The sequence below is a fragment of the Peromyscus eremicus genome, chromosome 10 (assembly GCF_949786415.1).
Source record: "Peromyscus eremicus chromosome 10, PerEre_H2_v1, whole genome shotgun sequence".
Lineage (NCBI taxonomy): Eukaryota > Metazoa > Chordata > Mammalia > Rodentia > Cricetidae > Peromyscus > Peromyscus eremicus.
Window position 1 is genome coordinate 74,269,334 of NC_081426.1, and position 21,234 is coordinate 74,290,567.

Consider the following 21,234-nt stretch of genomic DNA (forward strand, 5'->3'; position numbering starts at 1 on the left):
GGTGTCCCTTTTTAAAATACAATAGTATTGCCACTGAGAAGCTATGCAGTCTCCAGTTAATAAGCTTTCATTAATTCTCAGTAAACAACTTTAATTAAACTCAATAGGTCACACATGCACAAAAGACATGAGTATATCAACACAACTTAACATAAGGTAATTGAATTATAATTATTTGATTCTTGTAACAATAAGTAATACAGAAATAATTCTTGTAGCTTAAGTTTTCCTGCCTGGCCCACAGTCAGGACAAATCTCTTTCACCTGCCAGTCCCACAGCCGTTCAAACCCGACCAAGTAAACACAGAGACTTATATAGGTTACAAACTGTATGGCCGTGGCAGGCTTCTTGCTAACTGTTCTTACAGCTTAAATTAATTCATTTGCATAAATCTATCCCTTGCCACATGGCTCGTGGCTTACCAGGATCTTCACATGCAGCTTGTCATGGTGGCGGCTGGCAGTGTCTCTCTGACTCAGCCTTCCACTTCCCAGCTTTATTCTCCTCCTTGCCCCACCTATACTTCCTGCCTAGCCAACGGCCAATCAGTGTTTTATTGATTAATCAGCAACACATTTGCCATACATCCCACAGCAAATTCTCCCAAATGGAACTTTTTTCCTCTGTCGCTCTCTTTATTCCTCTCTCTCCATATCTCTCTCTCTCTCTCTCTCTCTCTCTCTCTCTCTCTCTCTCTCTCTCTGAACTAATTTTATTCAATGCATCTTGCAAGCTCTGTACTGGAAACTGCCTTGTCTTATAATTATTTACTTGATTGAGATTCAACTTGATGAAAGTGAGCTAGCAGGCAGGAGTTCAAAGTACCTGTTTGTGTCCTGACTGAGAAACTCAACTAGGACTCTTCCATCATTTAATGTAAGCAAACCCCTAAGATATTTCTCAAAATTTGTTCTTCAGGGAGATGCTCTGTCTACTCCCCTGATTAAAATCTATTCTATAGCCTTCTCTGAAATGATTTTCCAAGGCTGCTCACCATTTAAGTACCTTTAAAAATAATAGCCACAGATTAAATCAGAAATAAAATGTACAGAATTTCCTTTGGACATACTCTGTTTTGTGCACAGAAACACAAGAATCAATCAATGCCTAATCTGAAGTCTTCACCATGTTAACATAAAATCAAGAATTGTGTCTATAACATATATTGTATCAAACAGAATTTATGAAAAATCATGTATTAATAAACTGATTTTTAAAATTGTTATTGGAAAGATGAATATATTTAAATTGATGTTTAGAATTGTTGATGAATATATTAAAATTTATGTTCAACAAATAATTTTTTTTCACTTTTTGTTTAATAGTTAAGCCCAATTTAAAATCCATCCAAGTACAATATTTGTAAGAGAAATCTGGAAATTATATTTGATATAACTTTGATTGCTGAATAGGCCTGTATTCTCTCTCATTATTACTTGTGCTGTATGTGCCTGGTGACCTGACCTTGGTGCCATATGAATATGAAAGGAGAAAACCAACCCTAAATAACATCATACCTAAAGGAACACTGTGGTCTGTGTGCCCAAACACACACACACACACACACACACACATACACACACACACACACACACACACACACATACATATACTATGCAGACACATATACACACACAAGCACATAATAATAACAATAATAATAGTAGTAGTAGTAGTAGTAGTAATGGTAAAACTACTAGTAAATAGACTAATTTCTTAAGAATAGAACCACAAAAGTCTCCTAACATGAAGAAGATACATAAAGTTATTCTAGAACTGTTAAGAAAATCATATTGGCATATTGTGAAAACTTTCAACATCACTAGAAGCCTAGCTCAGTGTCAGAGTCCTTGTCTGGAATGAAGAAAGCAGAAAAACACCATAGAAAATTTATTACAACAAATCTTTGCAAACCAATGATTTTATCCCATAATCCCACCAAGGATGTGTGAGTAATTTCTGTTTTATCTTATCTTTACTCAGGATATTCAAAAATTGTATTTCCTTTTTTCTTCTCTTCTGTCTTATCCTATATTTGACATTACTTGTCTTTTCAATTAATTAGCTGTTATTGATTCTTTGTATCCTACATGTCCAATTTGGAAAATATATTGTCAGTAGTCAAAGCAAGGGCAGTTTCTTACATAATGCCTAACTTTGACATAATAAAAGCAAACTCCATATGGAGGTTCTTCAATGGAATCATCCTTTTTTGAAGTAGATTGTTGCTGCCAGGAGCAGACATGTCTCACAGACATGAAAAGCTTTATGTTATTAAAACATCTTAAATGCCATATTCATTAGGTCTCTGAAGTGTTTGAAGACTACCTATCTATCTCAATTATGTGTTTAACCTTGAAAACATACCTAATGGGACTACAAGTTTAATTGTTATAGATGACTAACTATTAACCTGCATTTCTTAATTATCATAAGCAGTTTGTAATAATAGCTATCAAGGACTAGAGCATTATATTACAATTTTAACTGAGCAAAATTCTCTTTACTTCATCAAATATTTCCCCCCCTAAGGTATCTACACCAAATCAGCTAGTAAGATATCATCAATATATTGGTAAATTATAGGTTGAAGTAACTGTTTATAAATTAGTTCTAATTGCTGTAGCACAAAATATTGACATATGGTTGGTGGTGTTTAACATTCCTTATGGAAGAACTTTCTAATGGTATCTTTTAGCAGGCTGAGAATTATAAGTAGGCACTGTGAAGGAACATTTTTTGCTATCCCGTTCTTGTCAAGTTATAGTTAAAAAAAAAGGGGGAGTCTTTTAAATAAATCACTATAATAAACTATCTCTTAGTTAACAAAAAAAGGCAAGAGAATTTCATGCTGTAAAGAGCCCATTGGCTGAATCACCTTATTTATGACTCTTAAATCTGTTAACTTTCTCCATTTTCCTTTTTTCTTTTGTATTTGTTTTTTTTTTTTTTTTAATGACAAGTATAGTAGAATTTCAAGGACTGGTTGATTCTTCAATGTATTTTCTATTTAGCTGCTCCTGAAGCAGCTGTTCTGGTGCCTGTAATTTTTCTAGTGTCACAGGCCAGTGTTCCACTGACACAGGCTTGTCAGTTAACCATGTTAAAGGTAAGGCTGTTGGTACTTTTTAAAGGACAACAGATATTTGCACTGCCTATGTGCAAACTGAACTGTCTGTTTCTGTTCTTGATGATACCTTTTATTATTTCTCTCAGAGGCATTCTTTATTTTATGATTTGTTTCTCAGATTGGAAGAATGTTTTCTAGTGTTGTAACAAACCACATACCATAAATTCATTGTTGTATTAACCACACATAGTTTTAATTTTATTACCTGTCCTTCTGTCCTATACACTTGACCCCTTTTTCACTTTGTCTCACCTTAGATAAAGTTCCAATCCCTAGAGGTTGAACATTTACCTCCTGAAGAGATCAATTTGGATGCTAAGATTTTGGTGCAATTATTGCTATGTCTTTTCCTGTATCTGTCAATTTTAATGCCATTTATGTGTAGTTTTAGCTTTGGTCTCTGATAATTTATAGAAGTTTGCCAAAATACTTGTTTTCTGGTTTCTCCTGAACATTTTGTTGTGTCTATTAAAGCTGTTCTGTCTTTGATCACATCCAGAGCAGTATGGTTTTTAACAACATGTATTAAGTTTTTTAATCACGCTGTGGATCAGTTTCTCCCGTGCTGACAGGGAATGATTGAACCAAGTTTGACATTGAGGCCTGCAAGAGGCCCCTTAGGGCATTTGCCCATGGAAAAGCGTTACCTTGTCTATCCCTTGTTGATCTGTGTTCATTAGTCCAATGCTGCCAGGCCTTCGCCACACCCTCTGCACTCTCCAGATGGCTGGATTCCTGTTTTTTGAATTATCTCTAGAAAAAATATTGTTTCTAGGAATACCTTGCTTACAATCCTTTTTCAAATGAACTTTTTTAAGCACAATTAAAGATTCTGACTTTTTTCCTTGAAATTTTTAGAAATCACTTTTCCTATCCAAGTACCATCATAAGTGTAAGACCTAATATCAGCTGTATTTCTGATTCATTCATCCATAGGTGCTGACTTTGTCTTTAAAGGCCTAATCACCTTTTTGTATTCTAAATCTGCATTTTCAAAAATGAAAGATTCAATTAGTATTTGTCTAACATGGCTCTGATATTCTCTTTACAGTTGAATTCAATATTTGCACACCCCAAAAATATAATTAGTGAAGGCTTCTTTTAGGCCTTGTTAGTTTTAGTAAATGACCTCAGTCCTCTTTCCTGACTCTTTAGCCCTGTCCCAAGCATTCAAAGCTGCTATACGGTATAGAGCCAAGGTGTGATTAAAATACTGGCTTTCACTGAAAAGCTGATCTTTAAATTTTCAAAACTTATAGTCCTAATTCTTCATTCTATGATCCTAGCTTTCTCTCTCTTTTATGTTTTCATTGTAAATGAAGACAGGCCTCCAATATTGCTGTAGCTAAATCTTTCCCATCTTGTGGAATAATTATGTTCCAAGTTGCCCATGAATTTAACATCTGCTTCACAAAGGAAGATTGCTTATGATATAAAATGATTGCTTCCTTAAAGTTCTTCAAGGCTAACATTTCTACAAAATCTCAGTCAACTTCTACATATCCTTCAGGGTGTCTATCATCTGGTGGTCATTCTTGTATGGTAACTGGATAAATTAAGATTGGTTTTCTAACAATATTAGACTGCTCCTCCAGTTTTATAAAGCAATGCTTTGGTAAGTTCTGCTCTAAATTCCTCTGTCTTTGTCTGATTTTTTTTTCATTAGTAGGTCTTTCTAAGGCTTGTATATTATGATTCAATTTTTTTTAAATTTTCATTAGTTAGTCTTACTAAGACTTGTATTTTCTCAGTATTGTCTTTCTAATGCTTGTATCTTATCAGTAATAAGTCCTTCTAAGACTGGTATATTATCAGTCAATTTTTTACTATTTTTATTAGTAAGTTTCTCTAAGGCTTGTATCTTATCAGTCAAATTTTCATATTTGGTACAGTTATCAAGGTACTTTTTAAGGATAAAATAAGAATTATCAAACTGATAGTAATTGCAATTGTCGTTATTGTCAATCCCACCTAAGCGGTTTATCCTCTCATTTATTTTGTCCATTCTCAAGCCTTCCGTAGTAGTATTCTACAAAGTCCTAACTGCTTGTGTTGTGATATTTCTGATTCTTAACATGGGAAAGACTGTTCTTTTTAGTATTATTTAACTCTCTCCTTAAGGACTTCTCAAGTATCTCACCAAATCTCATGACTTCTCAGTTTTCCTGCATCAACAGCACCCACCAGTAATGGCCTCAAGCTCTGCTCACAACTTGCAAGTATGAGCCTGCTTTAGGGAGTCCCATGAGCAGCTCTTGGAAAGGCCCAAGCAGTGATTTCAGAGGCACCAGGTGGTGTGACTTCTCTGTCAGTGTGGTTATGCTACATGTTGGAGTATCTACTGACATTTATCTGTCTGCTTAGTGGCTAAGTATGTATCTACTGATATTTTAATTATTATCCGTGGTCCAACATTCCAACAGTCAGTATGCCAACAACCACTCAGACTAAGGCCTAGCATGACTTTTGGTAGCTTGGTCCCAATTCTGCAGTGATTCCAATATGTAGGTTTAAATTCAGTCTCTCTCATTCTATTTATCAATAAGACTCAGGAGTCCAAGGTTTGGATGAAAACCTGCTAGATTAGAGAGGTTAAGTAGCTTTTTCACTGGAAACATTGCCATAGACACATCCCTTCCCTCAACCCAGAACCAAAAAGGAAGCCCAAACTCAAGACCTTGTGCTTTCCTTCCTGTGTGTCTTTTCTAGCCAAATTGCTGGCTGCTCTATCCCTAATTCCAGATAGCTAGTTGCTGGCTCTGATTCAAGGTTTAACTTTATTGTCAAGTCTTGGGAGTGTCAGAGTGTGAACATAACATCCCTCAAAACTTTCAATGAAGTTTCCACCCTAATATATATATTACATTAATTTTAATAGAGTATTATTTTGTTTCCATTCCCTGGGTTGTTGAATTTAGAGCTCAGTAATAATTCTTGACTTATATTACAATTAATAAAAAACAAAATAACTCTTACTAGCATTTCAACTCTCTTACATTAAAAAATTGAGGCAGTAGATTTAATTTTCACCCATTAAGAATGTTTTAATATTACCCTTGAAAATTTTCTGTCACTTGCTGGCTTTTAAAATATCTCTTTTTAAAAAATAATTTCTGATTACTTGTGTATATTCATGTTTCTAACTACTATTGGTTTCTAGTTTTATCTCACAGAGTTAAGAGTACCTAGTGTATGTGTTTAATTCTTTCAAATCTTTTACATATGGTGAGATATATTTTATGCTCCAGGACATTATAGTATATATTCCATAGGATATGGAAAATAATATTTCTCTTAATTAGTAGCATAGTCTATAAATTTTGGCCCCTGAGATTTACTGGTATTGTGTTTTAAATATATTTTAATTATCATTTAGTAGATTGAACAAATTCTGATACACAGTAGTGTACAAATGTAGAAGGCACAGTTTACGGAAAACATTAGAGAAACCAGACTGGCTAAATAGGCAGGATTTTTTTTTTCTTCAAGGGAAGAAAATTACTGCTGCTTGGTCACTTGAAATGCTGCATTGGAGTTGTCTAAAAACCTGGTTAACTTTTGCTCTTCTATAGAGCTAGGCTTCACCTGAATCCACCCAAACCCTGAACATTGTTTAGGCCCTAGTCCTTAGCTTTGTCTCTCAGTGATTAGAATGATTTTTGCGATAGAGGTCCATGTACTTTGCTTCCTCCATCAGAATATTCTATCCTATGCTTATTACAAATCCTTCTTCCCTGAGCTTTTACTCTGAAAGCTGTTTATAAGTCAACAGAACTCATTCTTATTGTAAAGGCCACAGGTGCTTTACTATAGAGGTGTGTTGTGCAAGAGAGTTTCAATGTAGCTATCTCTGAGGCTCTGTTATGATAAATGTCATGTGGAGACCTATTTTCCCAAAAGTTTTCCTGGGTTTAAATGAGCAAGAAAAATAAACTATGAGGTCAGACTCTGGAACTTTTTGCCCCAGCACTTGATAAAGTTCTGCTGAACTGAGTTTTAATCTTAACATCTTCACAGGGATCATTTCCTGCTGGCCATGACACTTACAGGGACACCAACATGCAAACATCTCTGATCATATTTATGATTTTTTTATTGGGATTAAGATTTTCATGTGCTCTGAGCTGATGCAGTAGCAAGGGTGACCTCAAGATCTCTAGTTTGTGATTTTTTTTTTCTTGCCTTATGTCCAACAAGGCCAGTCCAGTCAGGTTGTAGCTAAGATCAATGGTTTCAAAGGGGTTTTCACTGAAATGGGTGAAGGGAGTAAGCATCATTTCTACACAGCAGAGATGAAACTCCAATACGTGTACTTTATTTTTTTCTGAGCACTGTTTTTGGGGTTTTACGACTCATTAGCACCACCCAAGGTTAGGAAATTATTCCCAACTCAGTTTTGATTAGATGTACCAGGAGGAAATCTAGTTTTAATATACTGTTATGTGAGTACATGTTCAATATCATTAAGCTTCTTTGTCCTAATGTTTTGGCTACAAAAAGGAGACTTTACTTGGCTTGTTTGACTGTTTATTTGTTTCCCTATTATGATTGTAGTTCACTAGCTTCTTTAACAATTGTCTATAATGGGCAAATTAAAAATATAACTCAGCCCATTTAAAACTACACTATACTTCCAGGTTTTCTTGATCTCTTGCGCTCATAAATCATCTACTTCCTGTATATCTTCTGGTGTATAATGAGTTCTGGTATTTAATAAATTAGGGTAAAAAATCTGAGTGAGAAACTTAAGAACACGCATATCACTTCCATTCTCCAGACATAGAAATCACTTCTGATTAAATTTTATAGAATCAAAATCTGTTATTTAATAATGTGTAATGTATTTAAAGGCATAGGAATTTTACAGAGTAAAAAAAAAATATGGTGGCTGTTAGTATATCTAAAAAAAAAATTAAGCTAGTGTGTACTCAACAATAATGAAACAGAGTATAGATTCATGTGATCTTTATCAGATTTTCCATTGAGACAAAGAAGTGTGTGCTTATCACAAGCTTTTTATTTTGAGGCAATTGTTCTTTATTTTCATTTTTCTCCTGAGTTTTTGATGGTGAAATGTATGGACCACTATCAAGGCCAGTATCTAGTTACTTTTCACCTGTGGATTTTTTCTCTTTTTACAGATACAGTTCTTGTATTTAAATTTCTATTTTTTAAATGTGTTTAACTTGAAATTGTTTTTGTATTTGATGGGAAGAAAAGACATACATTCTATTCTTTTACATATGACCACCCAACATTCTCAAATTCACATTTTGAAAGCATCATTACTTCTCTAGAATGCTCTATACTGGCTTTGTCCATCCTTAATTTCACAGATTTGTTATGATACTATTGGCCAAATTTGAATGAGATGTAGACTGTAGTTAATATCATTGCACTGTAAATGGAAATGAGAAGTTTAGGTTTAAGTGCTAATTTAAAAAATAGGTTTTTTGAGAACAGAACTATGTGAGATAATCCATTATCAATGTGCTTGATTGTATCAACCATTTTATCATGAATATAAAAATATCATGTTTATAATTTAACATACATAGAATAACAGCCATCAATTCATTGTGAAGTACATAAAAACCTTTAGAGGAACAAAACTTTTATGAATTAATAAAAATTTCTAAGTGAATTAAAATAATATGTAATTTATATTATAGTCTAAATAATATTCCTGTTTAAATGATGTCAAAGGAAATCTATTGTAGAACTAATTTCAAAAGCCAAAAGTCAACTGACATTCTGTAACTTCAGAAGTATTTATTATTCACTTTAGGAAGCTAAACTTAATAAAGTCAAGCTTTATTTATCACAATTCCAAATATTATTTTGAGTTGGCACTTAAATTATGGTTTTGGATAAGAAGCATCAATGATTCCAGTAAGAAAGAGTAAGAATGATATAAGATACAGACCATTCTTTCCAGTATGTTTGAACATACACTTACAGACATCAAATTTCTATGAAAGAATAATGCAAGTACATGTTTGATTCAATAAATAATATGAAAATTGTAATCCGAAATAGAATCAGTAAGTTTTAAATCAGTTCTCTATTGAATATTCATTTAGTGAAACTAAGAAAAAATGTATTGCATACAAGTTGATTTCAAAGGCTTTCAGCAGTGCCATAAGCCAGCTATTTCTTTTTTAAGGTGATGAATTGAGGTTGTGTTGGTAAACAAATTTCTGTCATGTAAGCAGAGAAATAAAGTGATTCATTTATGCTTACAAATTTGGCTGCTTTTATCCATATTGAGCAACTGGACAGGAAAATGTGCCATAAGCAGAGATTGAAGGTTGTTAATTCTGTCCACAATTTTCCTCAGAGTACTGGATTGTGTGAGCAGGCGGGCATTTCCCTTTGTCTTGCATTCTGTTCTCACACACCATGCCAACCTGCCTTGTGAACATCATCTCACTGGGAAGCCATATACACTGTCAGACCATCTGTGGAGCTTGCCATTCCAGAAAACTGAAATTGGGGAAAGCAGGGCTATCAGAGTGCCTGAATTCAATACCCTTACCTAAGCTGATGTCTCAATGATTCTACACTAGTCCATATGCAGAGCATTACATTTAACTTATGACCTTGATAGTTTGGTATGTGGTTTTGGGTGTGTACAATCTTTTTTACGTTTCAGAAAGTTTATTACACTTCAGAGAACTTGTGGTAGGTATAATTGATATTCTAACTCTATTGTCTGTAAGTAAATCCCTCATAAAATATGGTTAGTTTCAATAAATGACAACTGGTTCTATTTGTATGTCAAATGCTCACATTTCTTTATCCAAATTTGTTATAACTAACATCAGTAACGTCTTTCATTTCTGATCTTTAAATGATTAAGTTTTTCTCATCTTTTCTTTCCCTAATCCTAGCCCTGGCTATCTCTGTGATCTAACCTTGCTCTCTGGTGAGTTATTTTTGATGCAGTGTCAAAGGGCACCCCTTTCAAATGTCAGTTCATGCTATTCTTCCATTCAGTCTCTGTAGTGTCTTAACATCTTCACTAGAAGAAAAGATTATGTCCTAATAATAAGTGATGGGCTACACTTGCTCATAATTCTCTGATGTCATCTGCTACAGAATTCCAGTGCAATTGTTCTTTTCAACATTTGTTTATCCAGATTTAACAATCCATTAGCATCCCTCACTCAAATATTGTTGATCCATCAGCCAACAATAAATATTTCATACACTTCTGTCAGTGACTACTGCCAAAGTAGAGTCAGAAACATTTTTACAGTACTCTTGAAAATATAATTCTTTTCTTTTCTAGTCACCCATCATGTAATAATCATATAGCATTTATTGCCTATATCAAGTGACTCATTATTAAATTTAAGATTATAAAACAAATAGGTTGTTTAATGTGTCATTCTGACATTATGAACCATATTCAACTGAAACATTAACACCAGCTACCAGAGACTTATTTTTATTCAGAAAAGCATTAAATTAATAGGGCATAGCAATGCAAACCTTTAATCCCAGCACTTGTGAGGTGGATGTAGACCAATCTCTGAGTTTGAGGCTAGCCTCTCCTAAAAAAACAAGTTACAGGATAGCCATGGCTACACAGAGAAACACTGTATTGAAAAACCAGGAAAGCATAAAACAATGGCTATTATTGAGGAATGTTTCTGTAGAAGATCAAAAATTCGGGACTTACATTTTTCAAATCATTTTACCTGTACCATTTTCTGGTGAGACAAATGCAATCAGTTCCTGTCTACTATCCATGGGGAAATTCATATACAGTTTCCTTAGCACCATTTTTGAAATGGCCATGTTTTCTCAATATGTGTTTTTGGCACCTTGAAAAATTAATAGTCTGTACTGTGGGACTGTCATCTTTTCAATGTATTCCGTTGTGGTATATGTCTACTTTATGCCCGTGCTCTATTATCTTTTGTAAATTGTCTTTGCAAACAGTATATCATTAGGTTCACTTTCCTGCTGTGTTTCCTCAGCAAAATAGCAGTAATAGGTTTTCCTATAGGTCCCTGACCTACCTTGTCTCAGGTTATTGGCCACTTAAGCAGTGTCATGTGTGGGTTTAATCTCATTGAGTAGGCCTTGAAGCAAATAGAAAAGTTTTTTGGTTATTCCTATAACATTAGTTCTACTATTGTATCGGTATATTTTGCAAATAAATCTCTATTTTAGGTATCAGAATTTGTAGTTGCATGAAATTCATGATTACTTTTCTCCTCTGATACGAAACTGCATAGTTCTATGTCAACATGACACAGCTAGTTTTTTGGTCACAGTGTTTCATCATAGCAATAGAAATCCTAACTATGATGGATATTATGGTGATATTTTATTTGTGCTGAAATGTGATTTTATTTGTATGTTAATAAATAAACTTGCCTGGGGATCAGAGCTAAAAGCAAGCCATTTAGCAGAAGTGGTGGCACACGCCCTTAATCCAATCACATGGCAGGCAGAGTCTCTGCACAGTCAAACACACAGCCAAGCAGTGACCTGAACCTTTAATCCCAATACGAACCATAGAGACCTGGAGTTGTGTATAGACAGGTAGTGACGAGGAAATCATGTGGTTGGGTTTAGAGCCAATGAAAAGGTAGAACAGAAAGGCAATAAAAAGACAGGTCACACAGGAGAAGGTCTCTCTCTCAGGGGAAGGATGGCAGCGAATGGTAAACTAAAGCCTAGTACTCTGATCTTTTGGGGTTTTAACTCTGTATTTGGCTTTGTGTTTCTTATTTAATAAGATTGCTTTGAATTTTGTCTACAGGTATCAAGCAAAATACCATCCAGCACCATCAATGCGAGTAAGTAGAGATAAAGTTTGTAGTTGGACACCAGCTCAAATTCTCAAAGTTTGAGGATATAAGTAAGTTGTGTCTCCAGTAACAGGACTTTACCATATGATTACGGAGAGTAACATAGAACCTATGATGTTTGGAAAGATTCATGAGACTCTTTTGTCCAATGACTCAGCAAGATAAAACCCATTCCTCATGTGACTAGAGGTTTTACTTGGCGACATAAGATGCCTAGTTGTGACATTCTGTCCTCCATTATATCATGAGTCCATTTAAATTTCTTTCATGTGTGTTTACATTTTAGGACACATACAGTAGTAGGTGCTCATAGGGCTTTTCAAAAGCCTTTAGTATTAGTTGTTAGGCCCCATATTCCCTTCTTTACCTTGCCCTTCAAAACACCTCTCCATTTTATCCTCCTATTCTAGCTTCATCTTTATCTCTTTGTAATATTATACTTTATTTACCCCTCCTTCGAACACTCCATTATCCTAAATAGTCAATTATTATCTATCTAATCTCTGTAGTTAGCAGACAGTCTTTCAATCCTCATCAGAGAAGTTTCTTGCAGTAGATGAGAATCAACAAAATATCCACAACTAGACAACATACAAGAGTGAGAGACTTTGGAGCACCCAATTCTAATTGTGATACTTTTATCAAACCCATTAAACAAGTCTCATGGATTTATATGGAAGAGGAGGAAGAAAGATTGTAAAAGCCACAGGTAATAGGTTATTCTAAGGAAAGAGTTTTCTAGAAATAATCAGAATGATACATGCTTGAACTACAGTGACAATGTCAGCATGTATAATACTTGCACAGGTTCAAATATGAAAAAAACCCATATTATAAGTCTGATATTCTATGTAACAGTGTTCATGTGTTATAAGAACAGTAAAATCTGGAAAACATTTTGAAAATCACTTGAATTAAACATGACTTATGCTAATTTTTAATTCTAATTTTATATTGAAATTAGTTTAGAAAACTAAAAATTGTTCCTTATAGACTTACACAGAGATAGTAGATAATATGAGTTGTACAGTGTATGTGGAGAGTTTACTTACTCAGATTGCTAATGTTATTTATTTGTTTAAACACATAAAGATGAAAATAATGATAAGGAAAAATACCATATAGGGAGCACATGAAGTCATGAAAGTATGTGTTTTGCTTACATGAGCACAGCCAACAAGATAATAAAAATTTTCTAGGTCTATAAACAGTTGAATCTAAATTGTACTTAAAACATTATATCTATCTGAGGCCACTAGGTTATATGAATAAGTCATACAATTTGCAAGCATTAGAGACTGAGAAAAATTTCTACTTAGAAAATATTTTTTATGAAAACATTTATGTATATGTTATATATGCATGTGAATGTTTGTGTGCATGTGCAGCTGTGTCCCCATGTCTGTGCAGGTGAGAGGTCAAAGTCGGGGCTTTTTATCAACTTCTTTTCACCTACTTCTTTTAGACAATCTCATTGATTCTATAGCTCACTGATTTGGCAAAAATGGCTGGACAGTGAATGCAGGTAACCTTCCTGTCTCTGACCACAGTAGCACAGACCCAAGTATGCATCACCATACATGTTTTTTGTATTAATCTAAGGATCTGAATACTCTTACTCATCTGGAACAGCAGGCACTTTATATACCAAAGCATCACTTCAGCCTTGAGAAAAACTATTTGTTTCTTTCATTTTTTTTATTTTAAACAGTTTTATAGCTAATATCTTTGATGTCTTTATGACAAGCAGAACCACCTTCATAACAATCCTCTAAGCAGCTTTGAATAATGGAGTGTTAAATTTGCATTTTTAATATATTCATAAATTCTAGTCCTCAGTACATAAGACAGCATTTTTCCCCAGAGAGAAATGATAAGCCTTCCAATAAGACAAATTAAATCAGAAGAAACAAACAAACAAACAAAATATAACAACTTAAACATACAAACCTGAAAAATGAATTTTCTGGGGAAAAAATATGAACTGAAAAGGACAAAAAGTGGTCACAGATACTCAGGCCAGTTACTAGTAAAAGAAAATCAAAACAGTTGGACCAAATCACCGAGCTTCCTGTCACTAGGCAGCATGACAAGAACAAAAGCATCTGCCATGTACAACAGTCAAAATTCTCTAGGAAACCCCTGTCTAGTCAGTGTTTCTATTTCTATGAAGAGACCCTATGACCACAGCAACTCTTAAAGAGGAAAGCATTTACCTGGGGCTGGCTTATATTTCAGAGTGTTAGACTATTGCCATCATGGCAGAAAGCATCCAGGCACAAGGACAACATGGTGCTGGAGAAGAAGCTGAGAATTCTGCCTCCAAATCAGCAATCACCAGGAAGAGAGAGTAATACTATGCCACTTCCTGTGAACCTATGGCTCCTTTTTCATTCAAACCACCACAGTCCCTAAGAAAAGTTGTGTGTCCAATTCTCTGAATAGTTTCAGATATCTCCAGACATGCCCATTTCTCCATACTTTTTCAGGTTTCTATAAATTGGTGCTAAAAGAGTAATTAATTCAAATTTATTTGTCACAAATATTTTGAAATGAAGTCCACATTATTTGAAAAAAAAAGAAATTATTTGAAAAAAATAAAAAAGACCAGAAGGCTCACAAAGATCCAGAAATTGGCTCAGTCTACAAATTGTCTCCTGAAGAGCCAAGGATGAAAAAGAATCACAAAGAGAATGAAGCCTAAGTATACAATGTTGGTAAGAATTCACCATTAAGAGAATGTGTCCCAGAGGAATGATCACCATTCCTTTCTTTTGCTCAGGAACAGCCAGCCACAAGCAAAGGCCTGGGGACATCATCTCCAAATGAAACCATCAGGTCTGTCTGTCAAAATTTCTTACCAGATAACATGTCCATAGAGTCTAGTGGTGGGTCCCATGACCTGTCTGTTGAAAGAGAAAAACCACACTCATTGTAAGTGTGTTGTGTTTGGGTGCATATACTTCATATTTTATATGTTCAAATAAGCAGACATATATCTATACAGGCACATATTTAACAATGTACTTGGATTACTTAAACTAGGCAATAAGCCTTTCTTCTCTTGCCAGAGGCCATGGTTTCTAGGTCTGAGCTGGCTACTTTTCTTCCAATATATTTCCTCTAGAAAATTACAACTAAAGGAGACATAATAAGTAAGAACACTAATTTCTAAGGTCGTTCCAATACGGTAGTTTCATTTGGTGGCTTCTTCAGACTCCTGGTTGCTTTGGCAATGGCTTCAGAGACTACAAGAAGCCCCAGTGCCAGAGTGTGTCCATGTAGCAGGGCAGGTATTGGAACTTTAGGAGTAAATTTAAATGCCATCTACCATGATAGATACATCAAAGGGAGGTCAATCATGTTTAGAAGCCATTTAGCTTAGCACTACTGTGATAATTTTTCTAAAAATTGCTACTTTTACATTAAAACATTTAGGCAGTTGGTCATTTTGTGTTTTGTTTTGAATTGAGGAAAATATTATATTATATTATATTAAAGATGCAAATTTAAACTTTTATCAAACAAGAAATCCTTTATTCACATTTCAAATTGAGTAACTTATCCTGTACTATACAGACACAATGGCTCACGATGTCCATCAAGTAATTTAAATAACAGATTGGAAAATCACCAAAGACACTTTCTTTTAAAAATGTTGATAAATATTTCATTGCTGCCAGAGCATTTGATTTTCTCAAATATGTCAAATTGCATTTCTGCTTTTTAGATAGTTATGTCTCCTCTATGTCTGAGAGGGACAGTTCCTTATCCTTCTCATCCTCCTCTTTTTCCTCTTATTTCCAGACTAACAGTGTAAGCGTATATATAAAACGTATGTTGAGAAATTCTCACAAATGCCCCAAATTTGATTACAAATCCAGAGGATGGCGACAAGGAGAAACAAGAGAAGCCTTCAGTCAACAACTTCCAGCCAAAGATGGGCAATTTTCTACATGCTGTGCAGCATTGGTATTGGAAACCCAGGAGGCTTGAGCCAAGATTAACCTGTCTTTCCAGCTAGGACTTATTGTGAACAATGGCATATCTCATTTAAGGAATCTCTTCTTCTCGATGTCCTTGATTTTATCTGTGTGTGCATTCTTTTATTTCTCCCATTGCCTCCTGCTCCAAACTCCTGCTAAGCCATAGAACACTCATTCTCTAAAATTCTGCTTCCTATAAGGTATCATCTAGATCCAATTGTTCATCTTCAAATTGATCCTTTCCTTCACAAAGTACCATGTCTGACATTATTTTTCAATCCATCTTCTACATTTCAAATTTGAACATCCATTTATCTTCTGATCTTACTTTTCCATTTCTATTTTGCATGGTTTGTTTAGAACTTTCAAAGTTTTCCTGTTACTTTAAGAAAGTATGTATAGAAATTCCTAATTAATACTTCTGAATGATGTGCAACACAAATAAATATACTACATATAATTTATGACTACTCAAATATTTCAATGAATATTTTATTTTAATCTGATTATGGTTATATATCATGCATGATTTTGACTTGTTATAATGATGGGAGTTTTAAAAATACTATTACAATGACTTAATATGGACATTTTTATCTTCAATTTATGAGATTTAATCTCATTTAACTTAATATTTCACAAGTTTTCTAGTGGTCCCCTGTCATGTTAAATTGATTGAAATCTATCTTCCTTTAGTTGTCAGTGACAAAATGCATTTTTACATATTTCCTTAATTCTTTCACTTTCTTTCCTTTCAAAAACTAAAGTTTGGGAAACCTTGTATACAATATGTAACTTTACTCTATAGATTAGAGATTATAATATCATTTGCTGTTAAAAATAAGACAGATATTATGATTAGGTTTCAGTAATGCTATTTGCTGTATTAGTGAAATGTTGATAACTTCCATTTAGTTAGTGCTTATTGTCAGCAATATTGCCATTAGTTTTACCCAGCTATGACTGTACCTATCTGTAGCTAGAGTTTTCCTGCCTGGCCCACAGTCTGGACAAATCTCTCTCATCTGCCAGTCCCACAGCCACTCAGACCCAACCAAGTAAACACAGAGACTTATATTGCTTACAAACTGTATGGCCGTGGCAGGCTTCTTGCTAACTGTTCTTACAGCTTAAATTAACCCATTTCTATAAAACTATACCTTGCCACGTGGCTCGTGGCTTACCGGCATCTTCACATGCTGTTTGTCATCGCAGCAGCTGGCAGCGGCTGGCAGTGTCTCTGACTCAGCCTTCCACTTCCCAGCTTTATTCTCCTCCTTGTCCCGCCTATACTTCCTCCTGCCTGAGTACTGGCCAATCAGTGTTTTATTTACCAACCAATCAGAGCAACACATTTGGCATACAGAACATCCCACAGCACTTCCCCCCACTGCCTTTTTTTTTTTTTTTCCAAAAAGGAAGGTTTTAACCTTAACAAAGTAAAATTACGTATAATTTGGGAATTTGGGCGTAGCTTCTCTTACTATTTCCTGCTGGAGGGGGGCGCTGTATCTTATGGGGACACAAAGAAAATTTTAGCCTTATGGAATAGTCCATGAGGCTGTATTGTCTGAGCCAGATGCCTTCAAACCATTCTGGATGTTGAACCATCTGGGCCATGGTGTCATCGAAGACCTTTCAGGGGGTCTTGGCTGGTCAAACCTGATGTATCTTAATCTGGAACAAATCCATAGCCTCTGGCTTTCTGTGGAAAAAAAATTACTTGGTTGGGTCTGAGTGGCTGTGGGACTGGAAGGTGAGAGAGATTTGTCCAGACTATGGGCCAGGCAGAAAAACTCTAGCTATACCTATCTGTTAGTCTATAAGTGACTCTATCTGTGTCTGAGTTAGGATTCTTAATGTTATGGCAAAACACCATGACCAAAAACAATCTGTGAAAGGAAAGTTTTATTTGGCGTACATTTCCACATCACTTTTCAACATTAGAGGAATTCAACCCAGAAGTCAAAGTAAAAATCTGAGGCAGAAACTGAAACAGAAACCCTGAAGGAACAAAGTTTACTGGCTTGGTTGTTGTGGTTTGCTAAGATTGATTTCCCATACTCAGGACTACCTGTCCAGTGGTGAACAACAAACTACCTCACCATGGGAGATGAGCCTACCTACATCAATCTTTAATTAAGAAAATGTTGCCACAGACTTGCATATGGAAACAGTTTTTTCTTTTAAATTTCAATTTGGATTCCTTCTTCCAGAAAATTATAGCCCTGTCAAGTTGATAAAAAAAGCAAATCTAATCCAATCAACCAGGAAAATATGAAAAACAATAAATGTAATAAAACACACAAAAACTTAAAACAAAAATTCCAAAATTATCACAATATATCCAGAAAAGTCCTTCAACAAAGGTCAATATCACTTGATGATAAAAACTCGACTATATGAACAGAATGAACGTACATTGGAATAATAAAGGCAGAATGCAGACACTATATTAAATGTTACACTCAATGGATATAAAACTGACAGCATTTCTCTAAGTCAGAAAGTCTGGAGGACACACATACTCTTTATATTAAAACGTTACACTACACAAAGTATTAGCTGCAAAAATAAACCAAAAGAAAGAGATGTTAACAAGACAGGGAAAGTGAATTGTTTTTGTTTGGATAGGATGACCTTATACCTTCAGACACTGATGACTACATGAGAAAACAATTTGTTATAATAAACAATTTTTAGAAAAAGACAACATAAGAAATTAGCATACTAAATGAATAGCTTTTCTAAATGTCATTGAGATATTTGCCAAGAAAGACATCAGGAAAAAAATTCCATTTCTCAATAGTTTTAAAGAACAAACAAGTCTAATAACCCTAGGCAAAGTAGTGAAAAACTTTTACAATGAAATCTTCAAACACTAGAGAAAAAAGAATAAAGACATAAGAGAAAGACCACTCATGTTCAGTAGTTAGCATGATTAATATTGTGAAAATGACTATATGACCAAAGGTGATACACAGATCCATCATGATACATTAAGAATTTTGTGATTTTGTTTTTACAGAGATTGAAAAGAAATCCTAAAACTCACACAGAAGCCCGAAATCCCACAGTTTTAAGTAGAAAGAGTAATGGTGACTTGAAAGTAATACCTGCATCAAAATATACTACTGCAGAGCAAAAGTAACTGTATGCTACTAGCAGACAGACAGACACACACACACACACACACACACACACACACACACACACACACACACAAATTAGAGTAGTGTAATGAAATAGAGGTTCTAGAAACAAAAGCAAAAACATACAGAGCCACCTAATTCTTTGCAGATTTGTTAAAAACTTTATTTGGAAAAAGAGCAGTGTCCTAGTTTGGTTGCCACTACTGAAATAAAACACTTTAATCCAAAGTAACTTGAGAAGGAAAAGCTTATTTTTTTAAATGTCACATTCCATTATGAAAACTCCACAAGAAATATGAAATACCAAAACTTCACCTGAAATATAAATAATTTATATTCATTGTATTAGACTGCTTGCAATTTTAGATCACTGTATCAAAGTCAGAGCAAACATACAACTCATGCATTAGTATTCTTATACACTAGAATTAAAAAGAAATTTGACTTTTACTTCCCAATTTTTATTTAAAAAACTGTATATGAACAACAGTTTTAACCTTCCATGCAAAGCACCTGAGTAATTGTGGTAGATTAGTCATTAGAGTACATAACCTTTCTCTGATTAGATTTGAGAACACCTCAGTAGAAAGGATCCAATATCCGACACTGATAACCATATCAAAAACACATAGCTAGGGATGTCGCAGGCCCCGTGGAAGAACTGACTAATGTCATTGAATTAAAATGACATAGCATAGTGTCAACCTGTCTTGCAAATATCTATATTGATATCGTCAGACAAATGCTATTCTCAACCTTATAGAAGCCTCTCTTTGCAGTGAATAGTGAAGAAAGCAGAATTACCGCTCTTCAAGGTGTTGAGAATTAGTGACAGTTGAGTGTTCTGCTCTGAACATGGCATACTGTGCATTTAAATCTCAGATAAAATGCAAGTTTCAGAACACAGAGCTAAAAGCAATGAGATGCCTTCTTCTGAATTTTGCACACTTGAACTCAGAGCCACTGGGGTTCCCTGCATTGGAACTCCACAGAGAGGGTCTATCAACAAACAGTATAGAGAGTGGAAGAGTTCCTGGGGCCCTACCATTTCTTCATAAACCATTGGCTTCTCTATGCTCCTTGGAGTGGACAGTCAGTATCTTCAGTTGTGCGCCCTCTTGTGAGCCCACCAAAATCCAGTGAATCATTCAAAATCCATGTTCAAACTTATAATCTTGGTTAAACACAGTCTCAAAACAAAACATAAATACATGAGCGTGAGAAAGGGATTGTGAGAGGGGGTTGACATAGGAAGGAAGAGAGAAAAGAGAGGGTATAATCTAGAGTAATTATAATTCATCTCGCTGTGTATGGAATAGCCAAAATATTAATTCAATTAATAATAAAATGCTTTTAAAAGTTAAAACATGTGTATAACTATCACAGTAGGATTTCAGAAAAGTATAAATACTTTGATATAAAATAATGAAGTCTATACAATGAGACTCAAGACTTTTGTTACATGGGCCCAAAAATAGGAATCTTGAAATCGTCTGATATATTTACTTATTATATTTTGTAAAGTGTGTAAAATACATGTTCTTTGTTTTCCACTTTAAAAAATATTGTAACTCAGTTTTATCTGGTAAAGCAAATGATTAGAGGTCTTGGGGCTGAGGTGGGATCCCGAGGCTTCTCCAGTCCGCAGTGGGAGGTGGAGCACGAGCATTCGTGTTAGGACCCGAAAGATGGTGAACTATGCCTGGGCAGGGTGAAGCCAGCTTCTTTCTCAGGGGAAGGAAGGTAGTAGCAGTGGGTGGTAAGAAGGTGATCTTGGTCTCAGCTCTTAGCTACTGTTCTCTGACCTCTGGGACTTTTAACTCTGCATTTGGCTCTGTGTTTCTTATTTAATAAAACCCTTCAGATTTACATCCCCAAACTCTTAATTTTATAAAACTAATAGCTAATGATTTAGGGAGACTAAATTAAATTCAAGAAGATTTTTCTGAGGAAGCCTTAGAGGAACGGTTGCAGTGAATTCTAATCCCTGGGACTCTGGAGAAGGAAGACTAACATTGAGTCTTTAAACTGATAGGAGACATTCTTGAAGAATCAATCAATGACATTTTCGACTTTTAGATCCCTTTTCAGACAGTTTTACTCTAACTTTTATAACATCACTAAGGCTGTAACATAA